Here is a 16,439-nt window from a genome sequence, read left to right on the forward strand (position 1 = left end):
CTGCACTTTATGAAGCGTGCTATATATAATCTGGGTCACTGAAATGCTGGGATTTTGCGGCTGCAGCGTTTTCCACGTAATTATGGTTTTGCCACATAATTCATCACCTGCTGCATAATCTGCTGATTTAAAAAAAAAAACCTGTTTCTAGGCCAAACGGATCAGGTTACTAAAACGCCGCAACCCGTGTTGCTGCTCAGTGGAAGGCCCTTGCAAAGTATGACTGGTCGTCATTCGTTGCTTGTTGCTGTATTTGGGTGTCCGACTGGTTCTAATGATGTGAATGAAACCGTAAGTGTTAACATATATAAACAATGTAAAATATGTGAGGCAATACTTTTACAAAATGTGCCACAATATATTTTGCCTTTTATTGGCGCATAATTAAGTAATTCCCGACACATAGTTTGGTTGCCCCCTGTCGCATAATTTCCGTGGCCCTGGCACTTAACTGTTATCCTAATGCACATAAGTGTATGTTTAGCTTTGTAGCTCTTAGGATCAAACAACAAAGGAACAGCGCCCTCTAGAGGAGTGAAGTCGCAGGAGCGGTCTGATCTGAAACATCGGATAGGTGCGTTTCGAGGTGCACGCGCCCGTCAGATTTGAGGTATGTAGAGGCGCTGTGGACACCATTCTATATTTTGGAGGCCTAGACCCACTCCAAGGATCGGCAACTAGTGTCCACCTCGTGTTTTAGGGTGCTAAACTCATACCACTGCCTCTCCTGCCTATTCTATCTATATACAAGCCCGGGAGCACCGCTAACCATTGGGAAGGAAAGGCAGGGACATCGGTGACGGACAAACCGAGACCGTGCTGAGTGAGGAGCCTGCTTTGGTGAAAGTGGAAATGGAGGGAGGAAAGCTGTGTGAGGGGCTCGACGAAAGGTCCGATCTGTGACGAGAGAGGGGGTCTGTGTCTGGAAGAGTGTTAAGGCTGCTTCACTCTACTGAGTAATCCCGAAGAGAACTCACCATATTGTCCTGTTGAGGCACAAGTTACAAAAAATACCATAACCCGTAGCTACGCCATATCACTTAGGAGTAGCTTTCTCGTCCCCACCATTAAACCGAAAGGTTTGCGTTTTTTTTTCTTGCTGAATGAAAAGTGGTTGTTTCTTGTTTTGTGTCAGGTAAATTTTGAAACAGAAAATTGTGAACTTGGTGTTACATGCGAACCGAGTCCTGATAACGCCTGCTTGTTTAATTGATAGAGATCGCCATGTTGGCTAAATGTTTTGCTGCCGAGTCAAAAACGGCGATATAAATTAAAGTGCAAACTTTGCCCATTCAGCAGGGCTCTTTGTGCTTGGGGTCAGGTGTGGGGGGCAGCGCCTTTGTGTGGATACCTTGGATGTGAGAGCGGAGACTCCGGGTTACGGAATGAGCACGGACGCTGCCCATGACGCGGGTCCGTCACCTCAGCGGCCAAGCACAGAGCTCCTGCCGTACAGTAGGAGATCAGGTGAGGGAGCAACGCCGGGACACCACCGCCTTTCTCCGAGGCACAGCAGAAAATGCCTCGGAGAAAGGGAGTGTCCTTTTCGGATTGGGGGGCGTGTTTTGCTGTTGTCTCCTCCCTGAGACTTCTCGCAAAAAACACGCCCCCCGATCTGAAAAGGACGGGGCATAATCGGAGTGACTGGACCTCTTCTCCAGTGGCTGGCCAGCATTTAAGAGGCCAGCCAATGGAGAACAGGAGAGAAAAGGGGCGGGTGCAAGCCCCTCTTCTCAAACTCATTAAATCTCGCGAGCGAGACTGCGCAAGCGCAGCCTTCGCTAGCCGAGACCTAAAAACAAGTCAAGTGGTGAATATATGCGCCGGAAACATCATGAAGAGACTGAAATCTGAAGAGACAGCAATTCAGACAGAGAAGAGGCCACCGAGGGGAAATAACATATGGACATCCAAAAAGAATAGCAGTTTGCACAACAACAAAGTATATCAAAAGAAGGAGGCAAAACATTCAGGGAGCTCATACTACTGTATGTTTGAAGCTAGGAACCACCGCTCTTACAGGGGGTCAGTCGGTGAGGGAGCCAACACACCCCCACCTCACCCCCCCCCATCCACCGGTCTTACAAGGGGTCGGTAGGTGAGGGAGCCAACACACACCCCCACCTCACCCCACCCCACCCCCATCCACCGCTCTTACAGGGGGTCGGTCAGTGAGGGAGCCAACACACACCCCACCTCACCCCCCCCCATCCACCGCTCTTACAGGGGGTCGGTCGGTGAGGGAACCAACACACACCCCACCTCACCCCCCCACCCATCCACCGCTCTTACAAGGGGTCGGTAGGTGAGGGAGCCAACACACACCCCATCCCACCCCACCCCACCCCCCGTTTACACAGCTCAGAACATGGGATGGCGCGCATCATTTTGCAAGACACAGGGAACCAAAATGTACAAGGGGCATTATTTTGTAAATAACCCTCTGTTTTGGGTGTTCGGGCAACAATGTTTTTACTTATTTAACGCAAAGAACAGCGGGGCTTAATTGTGCAGACATTTAGATTCCTAATTTGTTTTGTCACAAACAATGTTAAGTATGCTATGTTTTAACAACTAATCCATTTAAATACCAGATGTGGTTGAGGTTTGTTCTTTAACAATGACTGTAAGACGTTAAACATAAGGTTAGCAAACACATTGAGAAATGGGATGGTGAACATATTAAGAGCAAGAGAGAGAACTATAGATACACAGAGGAATAGAAAAAAGGGAGCAAGACAAACAGAGAGGGGGAGAAAGAAGGAATTACAGAGCTACAGATCTAGAGGAAAGAGAAAAGGGAGCGATACGTAGCAAGAGGAGTGGAATAGAGAGAGAATGTAATGAAGGTATACAGAGTTGAGAGTTGAAAAAAGAAAAAGAAAGAGGGTGAATGAAAATGAGAAATAGAGAGCGATAAAAGGCAGAAAGAAGGCGTGGGGTGGTAGATGAGGGGAGAAAAGAAAGGAGATGGAGCGAAAGAGATTGGGAGAAAAGGAATGGAAAGAGGGCGGAGAGGAGGACAAGAGAAAGTGACAAAACAAGTCTGACGGAAGGGCAAGAGGGAAAGAAAGAAGGAGGGAGAAGTCAAGAGCAAGAATGTAAAAGAATGCAAGAGAGGAAGTGACAGAGGAAAATAGAATGAGACACTAAAAACAATTGATAGATAACATGTGTGCGTAAGTGAGAAAGAGTAGAGGAAGAAATACCAAGGGAGAGAGAGGGTCTGAGTAGAGCTGGAGGGGTCTGAGTTGGCAGTTGTTAGGCTGAGACTGTCAGACAGAGCAAGCTGCCTCGTTGCCTACTGTGGGTGACCAAGAATTTATAACCCGCCCATTGCTTACCAATGGTTGGCTTTATTGTCAATCTAATTTCCTTACTTTTATTTGATGACTTTCCTTGTCCCAGCTTGTCCATCTTGTCTTTGTCCCTCCCTTAAAGCATATCCTCTTCACCATCTAGCCCAGCTTTTTTCCTTCCACTGCTCACTTTAAAGGAACTTCTTTTTAGTTTTTGCTTAAGAGTGCATGTGTTTTCTGGCTGTCTCTCCTCTGTGATTCTCCCCCTGCTGAAAACCTGCACCCCTGTGCTGCATGTTAATGTCTCCCTCGTGTTGAAAGCTCTGTGTTGTGTGCGTCTCATACAGTGCACCATGGGATTCTCCCTCGTGCGCTGCTTTTACCCTCTCCACCCACTCTCCAATGCTTCACCTCCCGATACTCCATTGCCCCTGCGCCCATCGTCTTTTTTTTACAAATATTTTAATCTTTTATTTATTTTTTTGGTTGGTGGGTGCCCAGGCCGCAAAGTGCTGCTGGAGCCTCTGCCTTAAAGTACACATTTGCATTACTTATTTTAATTATTTTTCCTTATGTAACAATCCACCTGGAATCAAGCGCATGTCATCTCAGATGCGTGCTTGTACAAAGCAGTGTGGCTGCTGCTTGCACATCACTGCACCCTTTTTTCGCTTTTGGCTGTGGTTCACAGCAGCGTCGCTTAGAAAAGCCCCCTTGGCTTTGCCAATGCTTTTTAAGAGGTATAAGTGCTCCGCAGAGACGGGGATGGACATGCGTTTTGTAATGAATAACTGGTCTAATTCAAAATACTTGGGAACAAAAATGTAAAAAAAATATATATATATATTTTATCCACAGGTCAAAAAGTGTACAAAATGTAGGCCAGGACGGAGTTTGCGGAAAAACCCTGCTGTGCAAGGCGGAGCTCTGCGAGCGGCGGAGTTTCTTAGGTCATGCCGTTCACATGTGTTGTTAACGCCGGGTGTTTGTCCTGAACTGAAAAATCAGCGCCAACGGCACCATGAGCAGCGCACGAGGGCGCTGCTTCTATCCGACACTTGACTAGATTACTACTCGAGCGGCAGCTTCCTCAGCGCAAACAGATGCTTCCTCAATGCGAGCGGTCACATGCTATCCGGTCTAGCATTGGATTTCCTCACTCGCGCTCGCCAACTAAACGTTGGCGAGCGCGAGTGAGGAAAAAACACTGCGTGCCCCACAGAGTGCAGAGTGTGGAAAACTCTGCAAACTCCACCCGTGGAGTGAAGTTCACAGCCCAGGCCTAACAAAATGTCCCAATCGGATGTTATTCGGTGTATTGTGCAATATTTTTACACTATGGCTATGTGCGTTCAATAGGTGTCTTGTAACGGGGCAGCTTTCCTCTGCCCCACCCTGAAAGGACTTCTCAAAACTCTGCATCACAAGTAAAATAAGATAAACCTTGAGACAAGGCCGAGAGCAGACGCACAAGGCTCCTGTCCTTGACTCCTGCACAGCATCACACTCAGAAACTACAGCAGCCATCTCAGCCCCGGCTCAAACAAACTGCCAAACACTCCCAATGAAGAGCTCCGAGGAGCACACAGCCCTGGTCAAGGACAGCTCCAGCTGGCAGAGAGGCGAACACAAGCAGCGCCTCGAAGACCTAAGCGCTCTCGTGCAAACACACGCTGCATTAAGATAACACGGCAGGGCACGGCCCACAGCGCCTCGAAGACCTAAGCGCTCTCGCGCAAACACAGGCTGCATTAAAATAACACGGCAGGGCACGGCTCGACCCGCAGGAAAGAAGGAGGTGGGGCAAAGTTCAAGCAGGAGGCCACGGAGTCAGGCGCAGCTGTGAAGGCCAAAGTGCACACACACCTCCCCAGCCCAGTCCGAAATAACTTCCCTTCTCCAGGCCCAGGGAACATTCCAAGGAAGTTTGGCCCACTCTGGGGTCTAACCACACGACCTATAAAGAGAACTATATGTACATATAGCGCCTGGCAGAGATGGTCCAGAACAGCGCTTTTTTTTGTGCGGGTTCCCAGCTCTGCCTTGGTTGGTACACTGCATTAAACCCCCCTCTCCCCCTGGACCTTCCAGTTTCACCGCAGCTCGCGCAGGTGGGGGCCACGGACACCCATGCGTTTCAAATGTTCATGTGCTTTGCATGTCAGGGCCAGGGCTTGGGGGGTCCAGCCTTGGCCCTGGAGAGACCAAGACAAGTCAGATGTTCAAGAGACTGAATGCACAGAGAGGTAACGCAGGTGCCTCCATTACTCCAGAACAGAGGGGAGCCCCCAGCTTTGAGGGCAGCCCCCATTCAATCCACGGCCTAGAAACCTACCTGTGAAATGGGACCCTCGGGGACCCTCAAAACATTCTGCAGGGGCCCATCATTCTGCGTTACACCATTGCGCATGTGATAGATTAACATTACAAGGGCTCATTGGAAATAAATCAGTTATACACTGAGTAGATCTCCTGGCACCAGACCCTCCTGAGACAACACTGGCTTCAGACCCTCCTTGGACACCACCGGCTTCAGACCCTCCTAGACACCACCGGCTCCAGACCTTCCTGCGACAACACCGCCTTCAGACCCTCCTGCGACAACACCGCCTTCAGACCCTCCCAAGCTTCAGACCCTCCTGAGACACCACCGGCTCCAGACCCTCCTTGGACACCACCGGCTTCAGACCCTCCTGCGACAACACCGCCTTCAGACCCTCCCGGCTTCAGACCCTCCTGGGACAGCACAGGGCTCAGACCCTCCTGAGACAACACCGGCTTCCTGAGACAACACCGGCTTCAGACCGTCCTGAGACAACACCGGCTTCAGACCCTCCTTGGGCACCACCGGCTTCAGACCCTCTTGAGACAACACCGGCTTCAGACCCTCCTGAGACAACACCAGCTTCAGACCCTCCTGAGACAACACCGGCTTCAGACCCTCCTTGGACAACACCGGCTTCAGGCCCTCCTGAGACAACACCGGCTTCAGACCCTCCTGAGACAACACCGGCTTCAGACCCTCCTGAGACACCACCGGCTTCAGACCCTCCTGGTATCAGACCCTCCTGAGACACCACCGGCTCCAGACCCTCCTGGCTTCAGACCCTCCTGAGACAACACCGCCTTCAGACCCTCCCGGCTTCAGACCCTCCTGGGACAGCACAGGGCTCAGACCCTCCTGAGACAACACCGGCTTCCTGAGACAACACCGGCTTCAGACCGTCCTGAGACAACACCGGCTTCAGACCCTCCTTGGGCACCACCGGCTTCAGACCCTCTTGAGACACCACCGGCTTCAGACCCTCCTGCGACAACACCGCCTTCAGACCCTCCCGGCTTCAGACCCTCCTGGGACAGCACAGGGCTCAGACCCTCCTGAGACAACACCGGCTTCCTGAGACAACACCGGCTTCAGACCGTCCTGAGACAACACCGGCTTCAGACCCTCCTTGGGCACCACCGGCTTCAGACCCTCTTGAGACAACACCGGCTTCAGACCCTCCTGAGACAACACCAGCTTCAGACCCTCCTGAGACAACACCGGCTTCAGACCCTCCTTGGACAACACCGGCTTCAGGCCCTCCTGAGACAACACCGGCTTCAGACCCTCCTGAGACAACACCGGCTTCAGACCCTCCTGAGACACCACCGGCTTCAGACCCTCCTGGTATCAGACCCTCCTGAGACACCACCGGCTCCAGACCCTCCTGGCTTCAGACCCTCCTGAGACAACACCGGCTTCAGGCCCTCCTGAGACAACACCTGCTTCAGACCCTCCTGGCTTCAGACCCTCCTGAGACACCACCGGCTTCAGACCCTCCTGAGACAACACTGGCTTCAGACTCTTCTTGGACACCACCGTCTTCAGACCCTCTTTGGACACCACCGGCTTCAGACCCTCCTGAGACAACACCGGCTTCAGACCATCCTTGGACACCACCAGCTTCAGACCCTCCTGGGAAAGCACAGGGCTCAGACCCTCCTGAGACAACACCGGCTTCAGACCCTCCTGAGACACCACCGGCTTCAGACCCTCCTGAGACAACACCGGCTTCAGACCCTCCTTGGACACCACCGGCTTCAGACCCTCCTGGGACAGCACAGGGCTCAGACCCTCCTTGGACACCACCAGCTTCAGACCCTCCTTGGACACCCACGGCTTCAGACCCTCTTGAGAAAACACCGTCTTCAGACCCTCCTGAGACAACACCGGCTTCAGGCCCTCCTGAGACAACACCGGCTTCAGGCCCTCCTGAGACAACACCAGCTTCAGACCCTCCTGAGACAACACCGGCTTCAGACCCTCCTTGGACACCACCGGCTTCAGACCCACCGACTTCAGACCCTCCTGAGACAACACCAGCTTCAGGCCCTCCTGGCTTCAGACTCTCCTGAGACAACACCGGCTTCAGACCCTCATTGGACACCACCAGCTTCAGACCCTCCTTGGACATCCGTGGCTTCAGACCCTCCTGAGACAACACCGGCTTCAGACCCTCCTGAGACAACACCGGCTTCGGACCCTCCTGAGACAACACTGGCTTCAGACCCACCTGAGACAACACCGGCTTCAGACCCTCGTGAGACAACACTGGCTTCAGACTCTCGGGGACAACACCGGCTTCAGACCCTCCTGCAACAACACCAGCTTCAGACCCTCCTGAGACAACACCAGCTTCAGGCCCTCCTGGCTTCAGACCCTCCTGAGACAACACCGGCTTCAGACCCTCATTGGACACCACCAGCTTCAGACCCTCCTTGGACATCCGTGGCTTCAGACCCTCCTGAGACAACACCGGCTTCAGACCCTCCTGAGACAACACCGGCTTCAGACCCTCCTGAGACAACACTGGCTTCAGACCCACCTGAGACAACACTGGCTTCAGACCCTCGTGAGACAACACCGGCTTCAGACCCTCGTGAGACAACACTGGCTTCAGACTCTCGGGGACAACACCGGCTTCAGACCCTCCTGCAACAACACCGGCTTCAGACCCTCGGGGACAACACCGGCTTCAGACCCTCGTGAGACAACACTGGCTTCAGACTCTCGGGGACAACACTGGCTTCAGACCCTCCTGAGACAACACTGGTTTCAGACCCTCGGGGACAACACCGGCTTCAGACCCTCGTGAGACAACACTGGCTTCAGACCCTCGGGACAACACCAGCTTCAGACCCTCCTGCGACAACACCGGCTTCAGACCCTCGGGGACAACACCGGCTTCAGACCCTCCTGCGACAACACCGGCTTCAGACCCTCGGGACAACACCAGCTTCAGACCCTTGGGGACAACACCGGCTTCAGACCCTCCTGAGAAAACACCGGCTTCAGACCCTCCTTCGACACCACCGGCTTCAGACCCTCCTTGGACACCACCGGCTTCAGACCCTCCTGGCTTCAGGCCCTCCTGAGACATCACCGGCTTCAGACCCTCCTGAGACATCACCGGCTTCAGGCCCTCTGGCTTCAGACCCTCCTGGCTTCAGACCCTCCTGGCTTCAGTCCCTCCTTGCTTCAGACCCTCCTGGCTTCAGACCCTCCTTGCTTCAGACCCTCCTGGCTTCAGACCCTCCTTGCTTCAGACCCTCCTGGCTTCAGTCCCTCCTTGCTTCAGACCCTCCTGGCTTCAGACCCTCCTGGGACAGCACAGGGCTCAGACCCTCCTTGGATAACCCTGGCTTCAGACCGTCCTGCACAAGCTAGTGGGACAAGGTACAGGTTCAACAGAACTGGGGTTAACATGGGTCCTCGAGGGACTGTGCCCTTGACTGTACTTGCTGATGTCTGAACAGAGTGATATGTAATATTCGGATGGCATGTGATCGAGATTGATTAAAGCCCACCCAGCCCTGCTGTAGAGGAAGCGTGGAGTGGTCTCCGGGGCTAAATACTGTGAAAAGGACTAACAGGACTTTTAGCCAACCCTTACTATCCACTGGGCTGTTGTGTCATTCATAGTTTTTTTACGCCCAATACAGTGTGGGGAAATGGGTCCGCCCACTTCAACCATTGGCTAACTTCACTGTGAGTGATGCCATTCTGTCCTGTGACAAGGACTCCCCAAACACAGAGCACTTCCCCTCAGTGCCAGGTGCTACTTGGCCAATGAGTTCTTTTTTAAACCACAAATATTTTTGCTTTTAGTCAATCTTTTTATAATTACTGTTGAAGGCTCGGGAGCTCCCTCAATAACCAGTTAAAAAACCATAAAAACACAAAACAAGCGTTGAACAAGTCGAAAGACTGCCAGCCAACACCACACCAGTCGCTTTAATGAATACTTGGTTTAAATCGTTTTGTTGCTGTCCATAAGATTGAAATTATTTGGTACACATCACTCCCCCACCCACCCTGAATCCTCAAAGCACATTACTCCCCCACCCACCCTGAATCCTCAAAGCACATCACTCCCCCACCCACCCTGAATCCTCAAAGCACATTACTCCCCCACCCACCCTGAATCCTCAAAGCACATTAACTCCCCCACCCACCCTGAATCCTCAAAGCACATTAACTCCCCCACCCATCCTGAATCCTCAAAGCACATCACTCCCCCACCCATCCTGAATCCTCAAAGCACATCACTCCCCCACCCACCCTGAATCCTCAAAGCACATTACTCCCCCACCCACCCTGAATCCTCAAAGCACATTAACTCCCCCACCCACCCTGAATCCTCAAAGCACATTACTCCCCCACCCACCCTGAATCCTCAAAGCACATTACTCCCCCACCCACCCTGAATCCTCAAAGCACATTAACTCCCCCACCCACCCTGAATTCTCAAAGCACATTACTCCCCCACCCACCCTGAATCCTCAAAGCACATTAACTCCCCCACCCACCCTGAATCCTCAAAGCACATTAACTCCCCCACCCATCCTGAATCCTCAAAGCACATTAACTCCCCCACCCACCCTGAATCCTCAAAGCACATCACTCCCCCACCCACCCTGAATCCTCAAAGCACATTAACTCCCCCACCCACCCTGAATCCTCAAAGCACATTAACTCCCCCACCCACCCTGAATCCTCAAAGCACATTAACTCCCCCACCCACCCTGAATCCTCAAAGCACATTAACTCCCCCACCCACCCTGAATCCTCAAAGCACATTAACTCCCCCACCCACCCTGAATCCTCAAAGCACATTACTCCCCCACCCACTCTGAATCCTCAAAGCACATTAACTCCCCCACCCACCCTGAATCCTCAAAGCACATTAACTCCCCCACCCATCCTGAATCCTCAAAGCACATTAACTCCCCCACCCACCCTGAATCCTCAAAGCACATCACTCCCCCACCCACCCTGAATTCTCAAAGCACATTAACTCCCCCACCCACCCTGAATCCTCAAAGCACATTACTCCCCCACCCACCCTGAATCCTCAAAGCACATTACTCCCCCACCCACCCTGAATCCTCAACGCACATTAACTCCCCCACCCACCCTGAATCCTCAAAGCACATCACTCCCCCGCCCACCCTGAATCCTCAAAGCACATTAACTCCCCCGCCCACCCTGAATCCTCAAAGCACATTACCCCCCCACCCACCCTGAATCCTTAAAGCACATTACCCCCCCACCCACCCTGAATCCTCAAAGCACATTAACTCCCCCACCCACCCTGAATCCTCAAAGCACATTAACTCCCCCACCCACCCTGAATCCTCAAAGTACATCACTCCCCCGCCCACCCTGAATCCTCAAAGCACATTAACTCCCCCGCCCACCCTGAATCCTCAAAGCACATTACCCCCCCACCCACCCTGAATCCTCAAAGCACATTACCCCCCCCCCACCCAGCCTGAATCCTCAAAGCACATTACCCCCCCACCCACCCTGAATCCTCAAAGCACATTAACTCTACCACCCACATGAGCTGAGTCACAAACACAGTCTGCCTTTGGGCATCTCTGAGGGATGCCCTTCCTCTGCCAGGCAGGGCTCAAAACTGGAATGTTTCACGATTATTGCACTGCTGTGAGCTTCTTATCTGAGCTACTGAAGCAAAATAATCATTTGTGTCTAGAAGTCCTCAGATGACAATTTAGCGCTTTATAATACATCAAAATAAATACAAATTCCGATGCGCCCAGAAGTGTCTGCATCACAGCACTTTGCTCGCGCCTGGTTCATGGGTGTCAAGCCTTACACAGGGCTCGTTCCAGTCGGGAGCTATGGGGCAGGAATGACGTCAGGGGTCAGTGCCTTCTTGTCTCTGCCCTTGAAGAGTGACCTGCCGAAGGCTGGAAAGTCTGCTGTGAACTCACTGTACTGCTCACAATATAACATTGCAATCCTTTTTAAGTTCATGGCGCCAGAATCTCACAACTGTTGACTTGCGGCCAAACAAGCTTGGTTGCACCGGGTGCACCCTAACCTGGGTTTAATGTGCAAGTTCATCAGCACTGGGTGAAACCTTTCTGTCCCAAGACAGCAGCTGTTTTCGGGAGCAGAGAGATCGAATGTCAGGGCAGAAATGTAATTGTTTCCAGGAACCGTTCAGAGTCGATGAACCGGCTGTGAACAGACTTGTGGGGGCAACACTTGTGGGGCTGTCTGTTGTGGTGCTAAACTCAGAATAAATACCCCGGTCAGTTGGTGGGAGTTTTATTTTAGCCTCTCAGTGGCAGCGTGGGATCCTTTGTGCTGATACACAGGATTATGAACGCGAGGAGGTTGGACTGATGAATGAGGTGGCTGTTTAGAAGTAATCTCTGTAGCGCCTTGAACCCTCCTCATTGCCTGGTCCATGCACGCGCAGCTCCATTCTTCTTTCACTGCGGATTCTCTGCATTGGCTGTGCCTGGTCCATGCACGCGCAGCTCCATTCTTCTTTCACTGCGGATTCTCTGCATTTACTGTGCCTGGTCCATGCACGCGCAGCTCCATTCTTCTTTCACTGTGGATTCTCTGCATGTGCTGTGCCTGGTCCATGCACGCGCATCTCCCTTCTTCTTTCACTGCGGATTCTCTGCATGTGCTGTGCCTGGTCCATGCACGCGCAGCTCCATTCTTCTTTCACTGTGGATTCTCTGCATGTGCTGTGCCTGGTCCATGCACGCGCAGCTTCATTCTTCTTTCACTGTGGATTCTCTGCATGTGCTGTGCCTGGTCCATGCACGCGCAGCTCCATTCTTCTCTCACTGTGGATTCTCTGCATGTGCTGTGCCTGGTCCATGCACGCTAAGCTCCATTCTTCTTTCACTGCAGATTCTCTGCATTTGCTGTGCCTGGTCCATGCACACGCAGCTCCATTCTTCTTTCACTGTGGATTCTCTGCATGTGCTGTGCCTGGTCCATGCACGCGCAGCTCCATTCTTCTTTCACTGTGGATTCTCTGCATGTGCTGTGCCTGGTCCATGCACGCACCGCTTCATTCTTCTTTCACTGTGGATTCTCTGTATGTGCTGTGCCTGGTCCATGCACGCGCAGCTTCATTTTCTTTCACTGCAGATTCTCTGCATGTGCTGTGCCTGGTCCATGCACGCACCGCTTCATTCTTCTTTCACTGTGGATTCTCTGCTTGTGCTGTGCCTGGTCCATGCACGCGCCGCTTCATTCTTCTTTCACTGCGGATTCTCTGCATGTGCTGTGGTAGGTTAGAATTTCTACCCAAACGGCAGGGAGATCAGCCTGCCCTGAGGTTCACTCTGCAGTCTGCTGCTTGCGGAACTCCGCAGTTTTTTTGTCACTTCCCGCAGTTCCGCTTACACCCAGGCCTGGTGCTATCACAGAGGAGTGGCAAGGAAGAGTGAATGTTGCTTTTGTATCTCGCACTCTTAATGAAACTGAAAGCATGTATGCGTTATTGAGAGGGAATTTATCGCTTGTGTGTAGGCGATCGATCATTATCGGAATTACGCATGGGTCAGTAGGTTTGTACTAAGAACAGAACACAAGCCACTGGTGACCATACTATCTCCTGGGGGTGGTTGGAATTCCACAGCACAGATTGCAAGACTAGCGTCTAAGCTTCACGAGTACAGTTTTAGGACTGAATATGTGTCAGGGAAGAAAAATGAAACTGCTGATTTGCGGTTAGCCTCCCGTGTCAGCAGAATGACTCTGGAATGATTAATGAATGTGAAATGGCTGCCACCATTAAGGATATAGTGCCCGGAGAGTTTGGAGAAATTTCTGAAGAATCGTGGAAAGAATGTGAATATGTGGATGACCGCTGGCAAATTACTAAGCCTGGGCTGTGAACTCCGCTCTGCTCGCGGAGTTTGCGGAATTTCCCACACTCCGCGTTACGTGGAGCTCGCGGAATTCCCAAAGACTCCGCTCCACATAGCGGAGCGAAGTTTTTTTCCTCGCTCGCGTTCATCAATGTCAAGTTAGCGACTGCGAGCAAGGAAAATCAACCTCCCGGCAAGATTTTTGCTCGTTCGCAACATCAAGTTGGCGAGCATAAGTGTGGAAAATAAACATCCCGGCGAGAGTTCTCAACGATTGCTCACAATGAGAAACTGCTTGTTCGCGTTGAGAAAGCTGCCGCTTGAGTAAAAATCTACTTGAGCGGCAGAAAAGGGAAAGAAGGGACCGCTTGCGCTGTGCAAGGTGCCGTCCGCGATGATTACACAGTGCGGACAAGCATCCGCACTGTGCAATTACCGCAAACAGCATTTTTCAAAGGATCTCTGCCGCTTGTGGAGCTCCCCGTAGTGCGGTGGAGTTTTTGTTGCCACTTCGCGGAGTTCCTCATAGCACAACTCCCCAAACTCCGCCCAAATATGTACAAGAGTGGGCAAGAAAGAGGGATGTCAGTTCTGAATTCCCACCCATGTTCAATGTAGCAGATGAACTGGAGTTGGAAGGGAACATAATGTTTAAAGGGAGTAAGTGTTTTCTCCCTAAAGGAATACAGGAATTAATTCTTAAACTGGTGCATAAAAGTCACCCGGAATGTCTGCCATGAAACGTCTGGTACAGAATTATTTTTGGTGGCCTGATTTGGATAGGGTCATTGATCGTACAGCCAGAGAATGTGATGTGCGCACTTCTAGTGCACAAATGCTAAAAATGAATACCCCCCCTTGAAAAGTGTTGAGTGGCCTAAAGAACTGTGGAAAAAAATTGCTTAAGATATCTCAGGCAAAAAGAACGATTGATGGACAGAATGCTGATCAATGTCAAACATTCACCCCAGTATAGAGATCTGGGCCCAAATCCATTGTTTCCCACACTCACTTTGCCATTGGATTCAAGCTAGCCTTGCTGATGAGGGGAGTTACCCCGAAACCGGTCCCGGATGCTTGTTTCTGGTCCAGGGAAGACCTGGCTTGGCAGTTGGGGGTGGACTGTTCCCATGAGGAACAGGGTGAGACTGATCTGCATATGGCCATGTCTGAACTGGGGCGGCAAAGTGAGCTAAAGAACGAGAGTGAATTCAACCCACATCTGTCACTGCGGGTGAGTGTCTGAAAAGTTTCAGCGCTCCGTCCATCATCTCGTTGTGTTTTAATTTTTTACCAATTGATTCCCTCTTTGCTTTAGTCATGACTGACCATCATTCTAAATGGCCAGAAGTGAAATGTGTCTCTCAAGCCACCTCTGGCGCAGTATTAGAGTTCTCAAAAGAGGTGTGTGCACGCGAGGGGTGCCCTTCTACGTTGGTCACTGACAATGGGGTACAGCTCACGTCAGCAGAAGTAGGAGCCTTTCTTAGGCATTACAGGATTAAAATACGTGATGACTTCATTTTACGAACCTCATGAAATGGTCAAGTTGAGAGGTTCAACCGTGTGTTGAAAGGGTACATGGTAGAAGCATTTAAGCGAGGAGGTGATTGGAAGAGCTCCCTTAGAGAGAACTTGTGGCTATATTGCATTACCCCACACACAATTACTGAAATTAGTCCTTTTAAATTGTTAAAAGGATGGGATCTGGTATCTAGTTTATGTCCTTGGTGGTTCAAGGAAAAGTGCACAAGAGAATAAGAAGATGGTGTTAAAGAAACTGCAATGTGGGTGAGGAGAAAGCAAGAGAAAGCTAAACTGTGGTATGATGTAACCCTGGGAGGACAACTACGCTACGCTCGCGAAGTTTGCGTAGTTTGTGCTAATTCGCGCTATGCGAATTGCACAAAGCACAGTGCAAAATTGCGTAGTGTAGTGTAGTTGCCATTTTTTGCTCGCTCACGGTCCTCAATGTCAAGTTGGCGACCGCGAGCGAGCAAAATGACATCCTGGCGAGACTTTTTCCTCGTTCGCTATCAGCAACATCAAGTTGCCGATAGCGAGCGTGGAAAATAAACCTCCCGGCGAGATTCTCAACGCGGGGAGGTCAGGTTTCTCATTGCAAATGGTCGCGTATGCTCACGACCGCTCGCGATGAGAAACTACCAGTCCGCGTTGAGAAAGCTGCCGCTCGAGTAAAAACCTACTCGAGCGGCAGAAAACAATCGCGTGCACTGTGCAAGATGCCGTTTTCAATGATTTCACAGTGCGGACAAGCATCCGGCACTGTGCAATCATCGCGAACAGCGTACTAAGCAGTTCGCGTAGTGCTACGCGTATCTCGCATAGTGCAAAGTGTACTTCACGTAGCTACGCGTAGCGCTACTACGCGAACTACACCCAGGGTTATGGTGAATGGAAGGCAAAACCACATGAGTTCAAAGTAGCGGTTTGGGTAAGAATCTTAAGGCCGGGGCTTATCAGTAATGGAACAGCCAGATTTGGAAAAGCCATGAACATTCTTAACGTGTTCACTGATAGTGCAGTCACCCAAGATGGTAAAGGTTGGAATGTCAGGAGAGTAGCCAAGTGCCCTGATGGGTACAATCCCGGAGCTGATGAAGAGGACACAGAAGAAGATTTTATTGTAAGATTAAACAATTATGCCCAAAGATGTGATCAAAATGGGGTGTGTGGAAATCGCTTAGAATTGCTGGGTAATGGTGAAGGTACCGTGGCTTCAAGAGTCAAGGGTGTAAGTGGATTCAGACAACCTCCTAGAAGGTTGTGTGTTTTTGTCAGTTAATGTTTATTACCTGAATGTTCAGCTTTTGTTTAATTGTGTATCATATTTTGTATTTTCTGTTCTTTTTGTTCCTGGGTGTTTTTCCACTTCAGGTTTGTTAAATGTCTCACCTCATCATTACGGCAGCACACAGAAGAAGT

The 16,439-nt window shown here is 51.1% G+C and overlaps 1 protein-coding gene across 2 annotated transcripts in view; it reads right to left on the reverse strand.

Annotated features, from left to right (window-relative positions):
- PDZRN3 (PDZ domain containing ring finger 3) overlaps nt 1-16,439 on the reverse strand; it is a 592,520-nt gene that overhangs the window by 542,459 nt on the left and 33,622 nt on the right. The gene's annotated exons all lie outside the window — the stretch shown is intronic.

This window comes from Triturus cristatus, chromosome 9 (assembly GCF_964204655.1).
Source record: "Triturus cristatus chromosome 9, aTriCri1.1, whole genome shotgun sequence".
In the NCBI taxonomy this organism is placed as follows: domain Eukaryota; kingdom Metazoa; phylum Chordata; class Amphibia; order Caudata; family Salamandridae; genus Triturus; species Triturus cristatus.